We start from the raw sequence: 11,991 nt of genomic DNA, 5'->3' as shown, positions 1-11,991 counted from the left end.
TGTCACCTGCCCAAATCTATACACTTTCTGTCTATCCATCTCTCTGTCTCTTGCTCTCTATTTCTCTCTCGCACACGTGCTCTTCATTTCTTTCTTCCTCTTAATTGAATATACCCAGGCATGTAATAATAATAGTAATGATAATAATAGTATAATACAATAATAATAAAAAATGAAAATACCAGAAGAGGACAAAAGAAACAAATATAAGAAATATAACCAAAGAAAGCAGGAAAAGCACATAAATGGAAATACACATATGTTCATGCAAATATAAATGCCACAAATACATAAATGATGTGGCTTTCCCCTCTGTATGCTGTGAATACCATTGGTTAATAAAGAAACTGGCTTGGCCTGATAGGATGGAACAGAGGTAGGCAGGGGAAAACTAAACTGAATGCTGAGAGAATGGAGGCTGAGTTAGAACCATGGAGCTACTGTTGGAAACAGACACACTGAAACTTTGCTGTTAGACTATGACCTTGTGGTGTTTCACAGATTAATGGAGATGGGTTAAATTAATATGTAAGAGTTAGCCAATAAGAAACTAATGGTCCAAGCAGTGATTTAAATAATAAAGTTTCTGTGTGATTATTTTGGGGCTGGGCAACCAGGAAACAAACAAGCGTCTCTTTACAACACCCATAACCATAAACCTTTACATATAGGCAAAGGACATATGAGGATAATAAATTGCTGACAATCATTACAAGACAACGAATTTCCAAAATTGCCATTTAGTGCCCTGTATGTGTGCCACCTACTGCTGGGCATTGAATCCTTTCTTAAGAGTGGTTTGTATGTGCAGCGAGACTCCAATCTGCATGAAGCACATCATTCATTTGCTTTCAGGTATTAATGGGACTCTGAAAAGTTTCTCTTTTCTTGTACCAAATGACTGTCTGAGAGCAGAGAGCTATAAATGTAGCATCCCCATTGTTTCCATTCTGCTTTCATCAAGAACCACGCATACTGTATGTTCTAATCTAATTCTCTTTTCAGGTACATATTTCTAATGTGTGTCTAATACACTTGTTTATTCTAGCCGGTCTGGAAACTCCAGTATTTGAGATGAAGCAAGGTAAGGGGTTTGTCTATATTCCCATGGGAAGAACTTTTCTATCCAGTATAGAGTCAGGGATACTTACACTCTTGTTTTATAAAAAGTTAAGCTATAGTTAAATGGATGCTGATGTATGGTAAGTTTGAAATAATTCTCTATATATTCACTACATTATTCTAATAATTGTTTCTGTATTCTGAAATTCCTAATATTTCAATTTTTGAATATAATTAAATTATTTTAAGCTTAATTTTTAATTTATATATAAACTCACATTAATATTTTGTCTTAGGATTGTATGTTGCTGAGCTTTTATAATTTTCCTATGAAACGTGGCGTCCTAAGAAATACCTGCTTTCACTAATGATAATGGAATTTTTGAGAGAGTTTGGACAGTAGCCATAGAGTAGTCTGAGTGTGATCATCTTTAGGTACTCAAAGACATGCACCCTTAAATCATATCAGCTCCTACAGACACACACACATCACAGGGATTACAGTTTTCAAGCACAATCAATCAAAAATTGACATGTGACCTTTTATTATTTTGTAAATTTTATCTGATTTAATTTTTGAAATTTTCATATATTTACTCAACAGTTCTTTATCACATTAACCATTACTCAGAAAAACCTCTTTTCAAACTTTGCATCCTTAAAGAATGATTAAGAAGAGCTCAGAGAAAGAAACTGGGGTTTAATCTAAGGATCTGAGATGCAAAATAACCAGCCATTGACTTTTACATTGACTTCTGTTTGAAATGGGGATCCTGCCTCCATGAATCTCAGAATGAAACTGTGTCAGAGAGCTGTCTGGTCCCATTTTATAATCCTTTCTGGGGCTGGTATTAAAGACCACTGTGATTAAAGGTACACTTCCCCCTTTCCCCCTTTTATGGCAACTAGTGTGGTTACTTGATTAATGGTGTGTGTAACCACTGCCTGGTCTGTAAGGCTGACCCATGGGGCTGTTTTAGTCTCTAATCGTAAAGCAACCCATATTTATTAAAATAAATTGAAATTCAACTATACAACCTTTTCTATATTAATTTATTTGCTTATCTGTCAGATCCAGTTATATGGACACATTAAAAAATAATACAAGGAAAAGAAAGGAGCATTACATTTTTATTGATCACAAAATGAGCGATATTGAAAGGCAGAAAAGAGAGTGTCCCAGAGGTGTGTCTATCCAAGAGACCACAAAAAAAGTTAGGAAATGACAAATGTCCATAACACAAGACAGCTTTTTGCTGATACTATTCATACATGCTATGTGCAGAGGTGACATTTTTAACATATGAAAGTGAAGTTGTTATTACTGTGATAAATTTTCATAAGGGTATAACTAAGAAAATAATTAGGGTAGCTTTCTCTTTATTGGAGGAAGAAAACAGGTAAGAAAATTTGCACTTCCTGCTTACTCAGTTAATATTCCTTCCTTCTTTGTTCTATGAGGTAAATGAGGTTGAGATAGTTATAGTTATTTTTTCCCTTCTCACAAGATTCAGAAAAGACATTTACTAAAAAGTTGTAAATTATATATATAATATATATAATATATATATAATATATATATATATATGGTTCAGATACATTAAGAGATAGTTTTGGTAATGCAAGTTAGAATAGAAAGTGAGTTAGGTACTACCTATTCTTCTCACCTAATTGGGATAGATAATGAAATATTTTCTCCAAATTGTTTATTTAATAAAGTTACCAAAGTTATATGTGATTAGATATGCATATTTTTATTGATTTTTATTAAGCTGTACATTTTTCTCTGCTCCGCTCCCTGCTTCTCCCCTTCCCCCTTTAAACCTCCCTCAAGGTGGGTTTCCTACCCACAAAGATTGCTTCACAAAATGACACTGGTACTTATAGAGCATATCACCCACTTCAGGGTATACATATTTATGATTCAATTCTATTTTTAGTTCCTGAATCCATTTCCAAGCATTTAAAGCTCCTGTGGTACATAGGGGCATGTGTTCATTGTAAAGAGCCTGATCCTGAAGATCAGAGTAAGTCTCTCGCCCAGAATTTGATTTTTGGAAGTCTCAGGTCCTTATGCTTTTTCTTGTGGCTTGAAAATTTTTGCTTCTTCTCTATACTAACACTTCCAAAGTAACTGAGATCCATTTTCTAGGACTGCTAAGATTAACTGAATCCTTTATTATGGCAGTGCTTTGTTGCATGAAGCCCATATTTTGACCATTTCCCCAATGAAGTATGAATGTATTCCATAAGATACAATTGTTTGTTTAATATCCCTTAGATCAGTCATACGTATGGACTCTCATGTATATTCTTTGACTACCTTAGGGTATTTGGTGCCAGATGTTCTTTCTGATGATATCATCAGAAAAGCAGGTAAAACTCTGGGTAAACTATCCTGGAGTTTAGTACATACTGATGAGGCTAAATTTTGTCTTTATACCTTTAGTCTTTGCTCATCAAATTTGATAAATTTGTCAATCTTTTCAATTTTTTTTTTTTTACCGCTGTCTTTTGTAGAGTCTGGATGTCCTGTCCAGTGTTCTGTTCTAATGCCCTCATTGAGGATTCCCAGGTTAGAAGTCTGTCCAGTAAAAATAATGTCTCATCTTTGGACATAATTTTTTATAGCATGCATATTGCCTTCCTGGAGAGACATACTATCAGTCAATCAATTATAACTCTTTGACAGAATCCAGTTAATACCTTCAACAATATAAATTCTCTCAGACAATATCTCAGCACCCTCTTTCATTGTCTGGGTTTAGATTTTCAAATTGGTGGTATTCTTCTCCCAAATGCTGAATTTCTCTTTTATTTTATCATTATCAACTAAATATAGATTTATAGATAAGGAGTGTGTAATTTCTAAAAGTGCCTCATTTGACTGGGTTTTGTTTGTCAACTTGGTTGTATCCTTTTCCAAAGAGCTGATTTTCTCTTTTAGTTTGTCGTTATCAGTCTATGAAGACTGTATCCTTTCTAAAAATGCCTCATTCTTGGCCCTATTATCAAATCAAGCTTTTAAGGAGAAAAAAAGGAAGGATAAAGCTAATCTTCAGATTTAATAGAGAGATGTAGGAGGGAATCATATAAATCTTACATAACAACATACATGATATAAGTAAAACTGATATTGAACTCTTGCATTCATAATTTGTCCATCATCTTGCCCTTTTAAATTATAAACTTATAATTTATATTTTAAAATTATAAATCTTACCTGTGGTTGGTGTTTGAACTGGAGCAGGTGCAATAACTGTTACCTGCCTGTAGGTGTCATGGCACACTTGTGGTTGTATGGTTCATATGAATCTGATTATAGCTAAAAGATATGCTCAGATTAAAAACAGTTATGTAATGTCAATCACAGGCTATATGCTCCGTAGAAGCATTTATGTGGTCACACTAGCACAAAGAGGGGAAGGAAGCAGGGAAGTCCGCATCTCTTACTGGACCAAGAAGCCAGTCACACAGTCACAGGCGGGATGATGGATAATACATGTGAGGGTCTGAACCATCAAGACACTTGCTTCTTTGTGAAAAAATGTTTCATATCTGGCATTCAGTGCAATGAGATATTCTGGTAATGAATAAAATGGGGAAGATGTTGACACTTGAGGAAAACTGATAAAATTACTGAAAATCATAGATTTACCATGTAGATTCCTAGGACTGTCAGCAATGGAGTTTAAACCAACATATCATGTTTAAATGGAATTCAACAATGGGGAACTAAATATCTGTGAAACTCTTTCTATCTCCCACCTTAATATTGCCAGATAACATCTCAGTATTGTTTAAAGAAGATTTTATTTAGTGGAATCTCTTTTCAGATGAACATTAAAATATCATTCTACCTGAGAGGCTAATTGGATATTTTGATAGTTTGGCCTTCATGTTTATTCACCACACCAAATCCAGCTCAGTGATTTTCCTGATCAGGAACACAATTCCCTCCATTAGAACTCCTTTTCTCTTTTCTCCTTCCACATCACACTTAATTTTACAAATGCTTACAAATAAAGTGCATGAGCAGGAAGACACCACCATTTTATCAGATTTAAACAATTAACTATTTAGAGCTTGTTTCAAACATTTGGAAAATCCTGGGGTATCTGAAAGACAGAAGTCATGACAATTCAAGGACCAGGATGCACAAAGAAGGATAAAGATTCTGCATTTGAGAAAACGAAAAGGAGAATCAAGAAGTCACACAATAGAATGGACTGTCTGATCATTCCACAGATCTTGTTCACATTCCATACTCTTCAGAACATCCCTTGTTACTGTATATACAAACCTGTCTACTTATACAGTATTAAGCTCCCAATTATATGGTAGTTAGAGCTCATTGATAAGAATGAAATGCATGAACTACTATAGCTCTAGGAGACCCACTAGGAGACCCATTTACAGATGGTTTTCAGACACCATATTGTAAGGGATGTGTGTTTACATTCATCTTGCTTGAGATTAAGCTCCTAGTTAGATCACATTTAAATCTGATTGATAGCATGGGATGTGTGAACTGCCACAACTCTAGAGAAGCCCTCCCCAGAGACACTGACAGAGGGTTTTCAGATGTATCATTGTTATAAATATGTCACTACAGTAATTTTGACTGAGAACAAGCTCTGAACATCTTACATAGACATTAGAATCCAGCAAATCATTGATCCAAACCATAAAAAAGTAGATTTGTGTTTTCATCAGCTTTTGAAGGAACGGTAATGCATTCTATTTTACTCAGCATTCTAAATCTTAGAGAAGATTTTTGCTCACTGTTTTTATCTATAACCACCAGAGTTATTTATGTTTCCAAGACAGGATGCATTGCCTTCTTTTATGACAGAAGACAAGGTGGTCTATTAGATCTTCATTCCTTAGACTTCACAAAACAGAGTGAACAAGGCAACTTTAGAAATAATTAAATTTACAGTACTGTTTCATATTTCCAGTGTAGAGCAGAATTTGTTTCCTTTTGTCCAGTTCCTTACAAGGTTTGCACTCCAGCATGCATCCTCAGCTACTGCTGATTTTCTCTCTTCCTTCTCAGTAGCTATTCCATGTATGGAATCCTACTTGTTCATGTATACTGTACATTTCTGCTCTCTCTCTCTCTCTCTCTCTCTCTCTCTCTCTCTCTCCCTCTTTCTCTCAAAGAAAAAAATGAAAAAAAAACACAGAAAACTTAACAAAAAATAACTGTCATGACAACACATACACAAAAACTATAAAAAAATCATAAACATGAATTTAATTCTATGTTTGCCCACTACTCCTGGGTGTGGAGCCAGGCCTAGATGGTGGTTAATATTCTCAGTGACTCCATTTGAAAAATCTGATTTTCCATTTTTCAACAGATGTAAATTTCATAAATGTTTCTTATAGGAATAGGACTTTGTGTCCAAATATTTTATCAATTTTGCCGTTGTAAGTGGTCTGAACATTTCAAAGTTTTGTTCATGCCTATCACTGTAGAAGCATCCTAAAATATGTTCATATATGATAGTAATTTAAAAGCAATCAATACATGAAGAAAAAAGCTCCCCATTTAGGCATGCCACCAATTAATCCTCCAGGAATTAGTTCAATGACCCATCTTGAGTTCACATATACTCCCACCTAAAACATTAATTAATAATGGTAAATTTATTATTTATACTTTATTACATGTTGGAATGGCTAAAATGCCAAATACTTTTTTCAAAAAACATGGAGAAATTAGGTTTTTGTGCAAGTAGATAGTTCTTTCTTATTAAATATACTTTATGTTGCCAGAAGGTACACTGCATACTTTCAAAGGATAGAAGCATTCATTAGCATTAGGCTTGAGTAGGTTTTTTTAAAATTATTTCAATCGCTAATCTTATGATTCATTACGAAAGGAGATGGAGAATATTTATTCATTTCTTAGTGTACATGCTTTTTGCTAGTAGACCATTTTACTCCTACCTGCATATCATTTTAAAGAGGGTTATCTTACAGGAGGCTCATTTTTTTTCCTTTTTTAAAAATTGTTTATATATATATATATATATATAGTTCAATAAAATCTAAACAGTTAAGAAACTGTTTTATTTGCTACAGTTCATATTTAGAGGTAGAGAAGCCTTCGATGACTAGGATACCAATTATGATAATGAATATGTAATAGAATACATTGGTTAATGATAGTTTTATATTTGAATGTGCTTCTGAATTTCATTATGTTTCCTGGTCAGATGTGAACAAAGATATTTTCAAGCCAGACATAAAGTACAAATGATAAACCACAATAACAATGCTACCAAACTCTAGTATGGTGATCCAGGGTGTGTATTGAGGTTACTCACATGAGCATGGATCCATTAAGGCATCCTGCATCACCAAAAGTTCCAACCAATCATGGGTGAATACCAATGAAAGCAGCATTACTCCCTACATCTTGTAATTTTATGAGTTTCCTAAGTCTGATGAATCTCTATCTCTACATGTTTTCTCACTCTGTCCAGGAAGGAAAGTTTCTGATTGGGAAGAAATAACTCCATGCTGTCTGATGCCTCCATTCATGACAGCTCCTTTTCAAGCCAAATAGGTAACAAATTTGTGTCATGATCTTATAGTTCTCAGTTCATTTTCCATCTCCATATTCTATCTTTATTTTCTAGATGTTCATTATAAAAGTCATTATAAAATGCACGCTAAGAGCCCCTCTTACATGGTCAGCTCGTCTTGGCCACATTTCATGAATCATTCCATAGTTAATAGAGACATTAATATTATCATTATGAAGATGAGACTGATTCAGGATGAAAGAGGTTAAAAGTTATGGGTCAGATATTCATCAAATGTCAATACAGGAGTTTAAAAGATTCCTGGTAAACCCAAAATCGAGACTTTCTACGTTCCATCAATGAATCACATTAAGAAATTCGTCAAGATGAAAAACTTTGAAAACTTATTTAGAAGCATTCATATATTAAAATATACCACACAGTTAATTTCAAGTCCTCTGGGATTTCTAGCTGACTCCACAGAACTTGAATCTGTAACCACCACGCTAGCCATATCATTAACAATGCAAATATCTGCCAAAAGTCCCTGACTAAAAGTATCTCAGATGAATGATTCTTGAGATGTGTTGAAAAAAAAAAACAGCTTAAAGTTTAAAAATGAAATGGAATGTTTTATGCACACATCCATGAATATATTCTATCCATCTTTCTTTCCTAGAGGAATGATAGAGAAAAATTTTACAATGAGATATGCAATGAAATCTTGCCAACAAACCCAAACAAAACCTGTGTAAGTGTTATGCTACCTGAGCTATTTCTCCTGTAAATCCTTTTTCTTTTTTTTCAAAGTTTATTAAAATATAAAAGTTTCCATTTTCACCCCTCCTCCCAACACCCTCCCACTCCCCCCACTCCCTCTCCTCCTCCCTCTCCATCCCTAAGAGCAGTCAGGGTTTCCTGCCCTGTGGGTAGTTCAAGTTCTTCCCTGCTCCCTCCAGGACCAGGAAGGTGAGTATCCAATCAGACTGGATCCCCAAAAATCCAGAATATGCAGAGGAAACAAGTCCCAGAGTCATTGTCAATGACTTTTTAGAAAGACTTCGGGCCAGCCACATTCAGAGAATCCAGCCTCCTCCAGAGAATCTGGTTGGATCAAGCGCTCCTTCAGTCCCAGTCAACTGGCCTTGGTGAACTCTCATTAGATCAGTCGCCTTGTATCAGTGGGTTATCGCTCCCCTTGCCTTTCTGATTTGCTTTTTCGTGTTCTTCCTCCTTCTGCTCCTCCTTTGGACCTTGGAGGGCTCAGTCCGGTGCTCCAATGTGGGTCTCCGTCTGCATCGCCATCCATTGTCGGATGAAGGTTCCCTCCGATCTTGCCCTCCCTGCTCAAGTTCTTCCTTCTGCTTCTCGGTTGGACCTTATTTAGAATTTTTCACAGTTTTGCAGCTAAGTCTTTTAAATTTTTCCTTTTATATCTAATAATATTCTGTGACTGAGCTCAAATCCTTATCATTTTATTTATTTATTTTTCTTTTTTTAAATTTATTTATTTATTTATAAAAAATTTCCACCTCCTCCCCGCCTCCCTTTTCTCTCCCCCTCCCCACCTCCCCCTCCCTTTCTAGTCCTAAGAGCAATCAGGGTTCCCTGCCCAGTGGGACGTCCAAGGTCTTCCCCCCTCCATCCAGGACTATAAAGGTGACCATCCAAACAAACCAGGCTCCCACAAAGTCAGTACATGCAGTAGAATCAAAACCCAGTGCCATTGTCCCCAGCCTTTCAGTCAGCCTTCGTTGCTAGCCACATTCAGAGTGTCCATTTTGATCACATGCTCAATCAGTCCCAGTTCAGCTGGCCTTGGTGAGCTCCCATTAGATCAGTCCCCGTGTCTCAGGGGATAGATGCACCCTTCGTGGTCCTGACTTCCTTGCTCATGTTCTCCCTCCTTCTGCTCCTCATTTGGACCTTGGGAGCTATGTCCAGTGCTCTAATGTGGGTCTCTGTCTCTATCTCCAATCATCGTCAGATGAAGGTTCTATGGTGATATGCAAGATATTCATCAGTGTGGCTATGGGACAGGGCCAGTTCAGGTACTCTTTCCTCTGCTGCCCAAAGAACAATCTGGGGACCTCTCCTTGAACCTAGGAACCCCTCTAGAATCAAGTCTCTTGCAAACCCTAAAATGGCCCCCTTAATTAAGATATTTACGTCCTTGCTCCCATATCCACTCTTCTTCCATCCCACCCATCCCATTCCCCCAAGCTTTCCCGAATCCTCCCCTTCTCCCTTCTCTCTACCCATCTCCCCTTACATCCACCCCCCACTCCCACCCCGTGCACCCAAGTTTTGCCTGGCAATCTTGTCTACTTCCAATATCCAGGAAGATAACTACATGATTTTCTTTAGGTTCACCTTCTTATTTAGCTTCTCTAGGATCACGAATTATAGGCTCAAAGACCTTTAATTATGGTTAGAGTCCACTTATGAGTGAGTACATACCATATTCCTCTTTTTGGGTTTGGGTTACCTCACTCAGTAAAGCGTTTTCTATTTCCATCCATTTGCATGCAAAATTCAAGATGTCATTGTTTTTTACCGCTGAGTAAAACTGTAATGTATATATGTTCCACACCTTCTTTAACCATTCTTCTGTTGAGGGGCACCTAGGTTGTTTCCAGGTTCTGGCTATTACAAATAGTGCTGCTATGAACATAGTTGAACAAATGCTTTTGTAGTATAATAGGGCATCTCATGGGTATATTCCCAAGAGTGGAATTGCTGGGTCCTTATCATTTTATCTGGGAGGATTTTAATTCACAACTTGTTTAGGTAATATAAATTTCCCTCCCATGAAATATCTGTGCTATAATCTTTCTATATTTCGGAGTACTCTCAACCATGTTTACCTGGTATCCTATAATGAGACAGTACATACCATTCTACTACCAGTGTAAATCACTGCCTGGAGCACTGCACATTGGAAATCCTATCATTTTTAGTGTTTGGTCTTGAGAAGGAGAGGTTTTGCAAAGGGTCTGAGAGACTGTTAACATAATTTCTGAGGATTCCTGGGAAACTGAGTTCCACCTTAACATAATTGAACTGTGAACTATATTTTTTCATTCCCTGCCTTTCCTGTCCTTCTTCCCTCCTCCCCTCTCCCATGATCCCCCATGCTCCCAATTTACTCAGGAGATTTTGTCTTTTTCTACTTCCCATGTAGATTAGATCCATATATGTCTCTCTTAGAGTCTTCTTTGTTGTCTATATTGTCTGGATTGTGTATTGTAGGCTTTATTTTTTGCTTTATGTCTAAAAGCCACTTATGAGTGAGTAAATACTATGTTTGTCTCTCTGGGTCTGGGCTACCTCACTCAGTATGATGTTTTCTAGATCCATTGATTTGCCCACAAATTTCAAGATTACATATTTTTTACACAATTATCGTTTGTTCCCTGTATTTGCTCTTCTGTTTTGTTGTCTTGCTGTTTTCATTTCTTAGGAGATCTCTGGCAAAGAAATAACGTGAGGTCAGGATTGTTTGATCAACTGAAATAAATGACACTCAGAAATAAACAATACTGAAATATTTGTTTTCTCTTTGAATCTTAGATCATGGCACTAATTATCCTTAACTAGTAATGCACAATTAGGATCATACAACATTCCTAGACATGCTCATTTATATGCTGGGATACTGTTGGGAGAGGTTACTAGTTCATTTTCTGACCACCCTGACTCAGAATAATCACACAGAAACTATATTATTTGTAATATTGTTTAGTCAATAGCTTTAGCTTATTTTTAGCTTGCTGTTCTATCCTAAACTAACCAATTTCCTTTAATCTGTGCATCACAAAGAGGTCGTGGCCTACTGTCAAATTTTCTACAGGCTCCAGAGGACGTGTCTATCTCCCCCAGTGGCTACATGACTTCTCACTGACTATGCCTTCCTTCTCCCAGAATTAATTTTAGTTTTTATGCCTCGTTCTATTCTGCTAAGCCACTGACCAAAACAACTTTATTCATTAACTAATTAAAGCAGTACATATACAAAAGGACTTCTTACACCATTTCCCTTTTTTGTCTAAATGAAAAGGAAGTATTTAACTTTGACATAATATATTACATATAACAAAACAGGTATCAAGCAAGAATTATAGTTACAATATTTATATTTACTTTATTTTTTTAACCAAACCTAAGGAAAACTATAACTGTATTTATTTTTAATTATATCAAAGACTCCAGAAGGATAAAGTGTTACCAACGTAAACTGGAAGTGCACTGTAACTCGAGAATTGACAGAGACATCTTTGCTGCCTGGACAGTCACTCAAACTTCTTCTGTAGTGTTGGGGGCACACATCTTCAGCCTGCTGACTCTTGGTATCCAGCAAACTTTTTCCTGAAGTAGGACATTTTAAGTA

General features: G+C 36.2%; 1 long non-coding RNA gene across 1 annotated transcript; it reads left to right on the top strand.

Moving 5' to 3' along the window:
* The first annotated feature begins 598 nt into the window (after window positions 1-598).
* Window positions 599-7,642, top strand: LOC148118182 (uncharacterized). The gene is made up of 3 exons (XR_015736400.1): window positions 599-1,084; window positions 4,436-4,566; window positions 7,560-7,642. It is a non-coding gene; the product is annotated as an uncharacterized LOC148118182 (long non-coding RNA).
* Window positions 7,643-11,991: the final 4,349 nt, after the last annotated feature.

The sequence above is a fragment of the Myodes glareolus genome, chromosome 24, assembly GCF_982192425.1.
Source record: "Myodes glareolus chromosome 24, mMyoGla1.1, whole genome shotgun sequence".
NCBI lineage: Eukaryota > Metazoa > Chordata > Mammalia > Rodentia > Cricetidae > Myodes > Myodes glareolus.
Note: the sequence above shows the minus strand (reverse complement) of the source record. Positions and strands in the feature narration are given on the sequence as shown.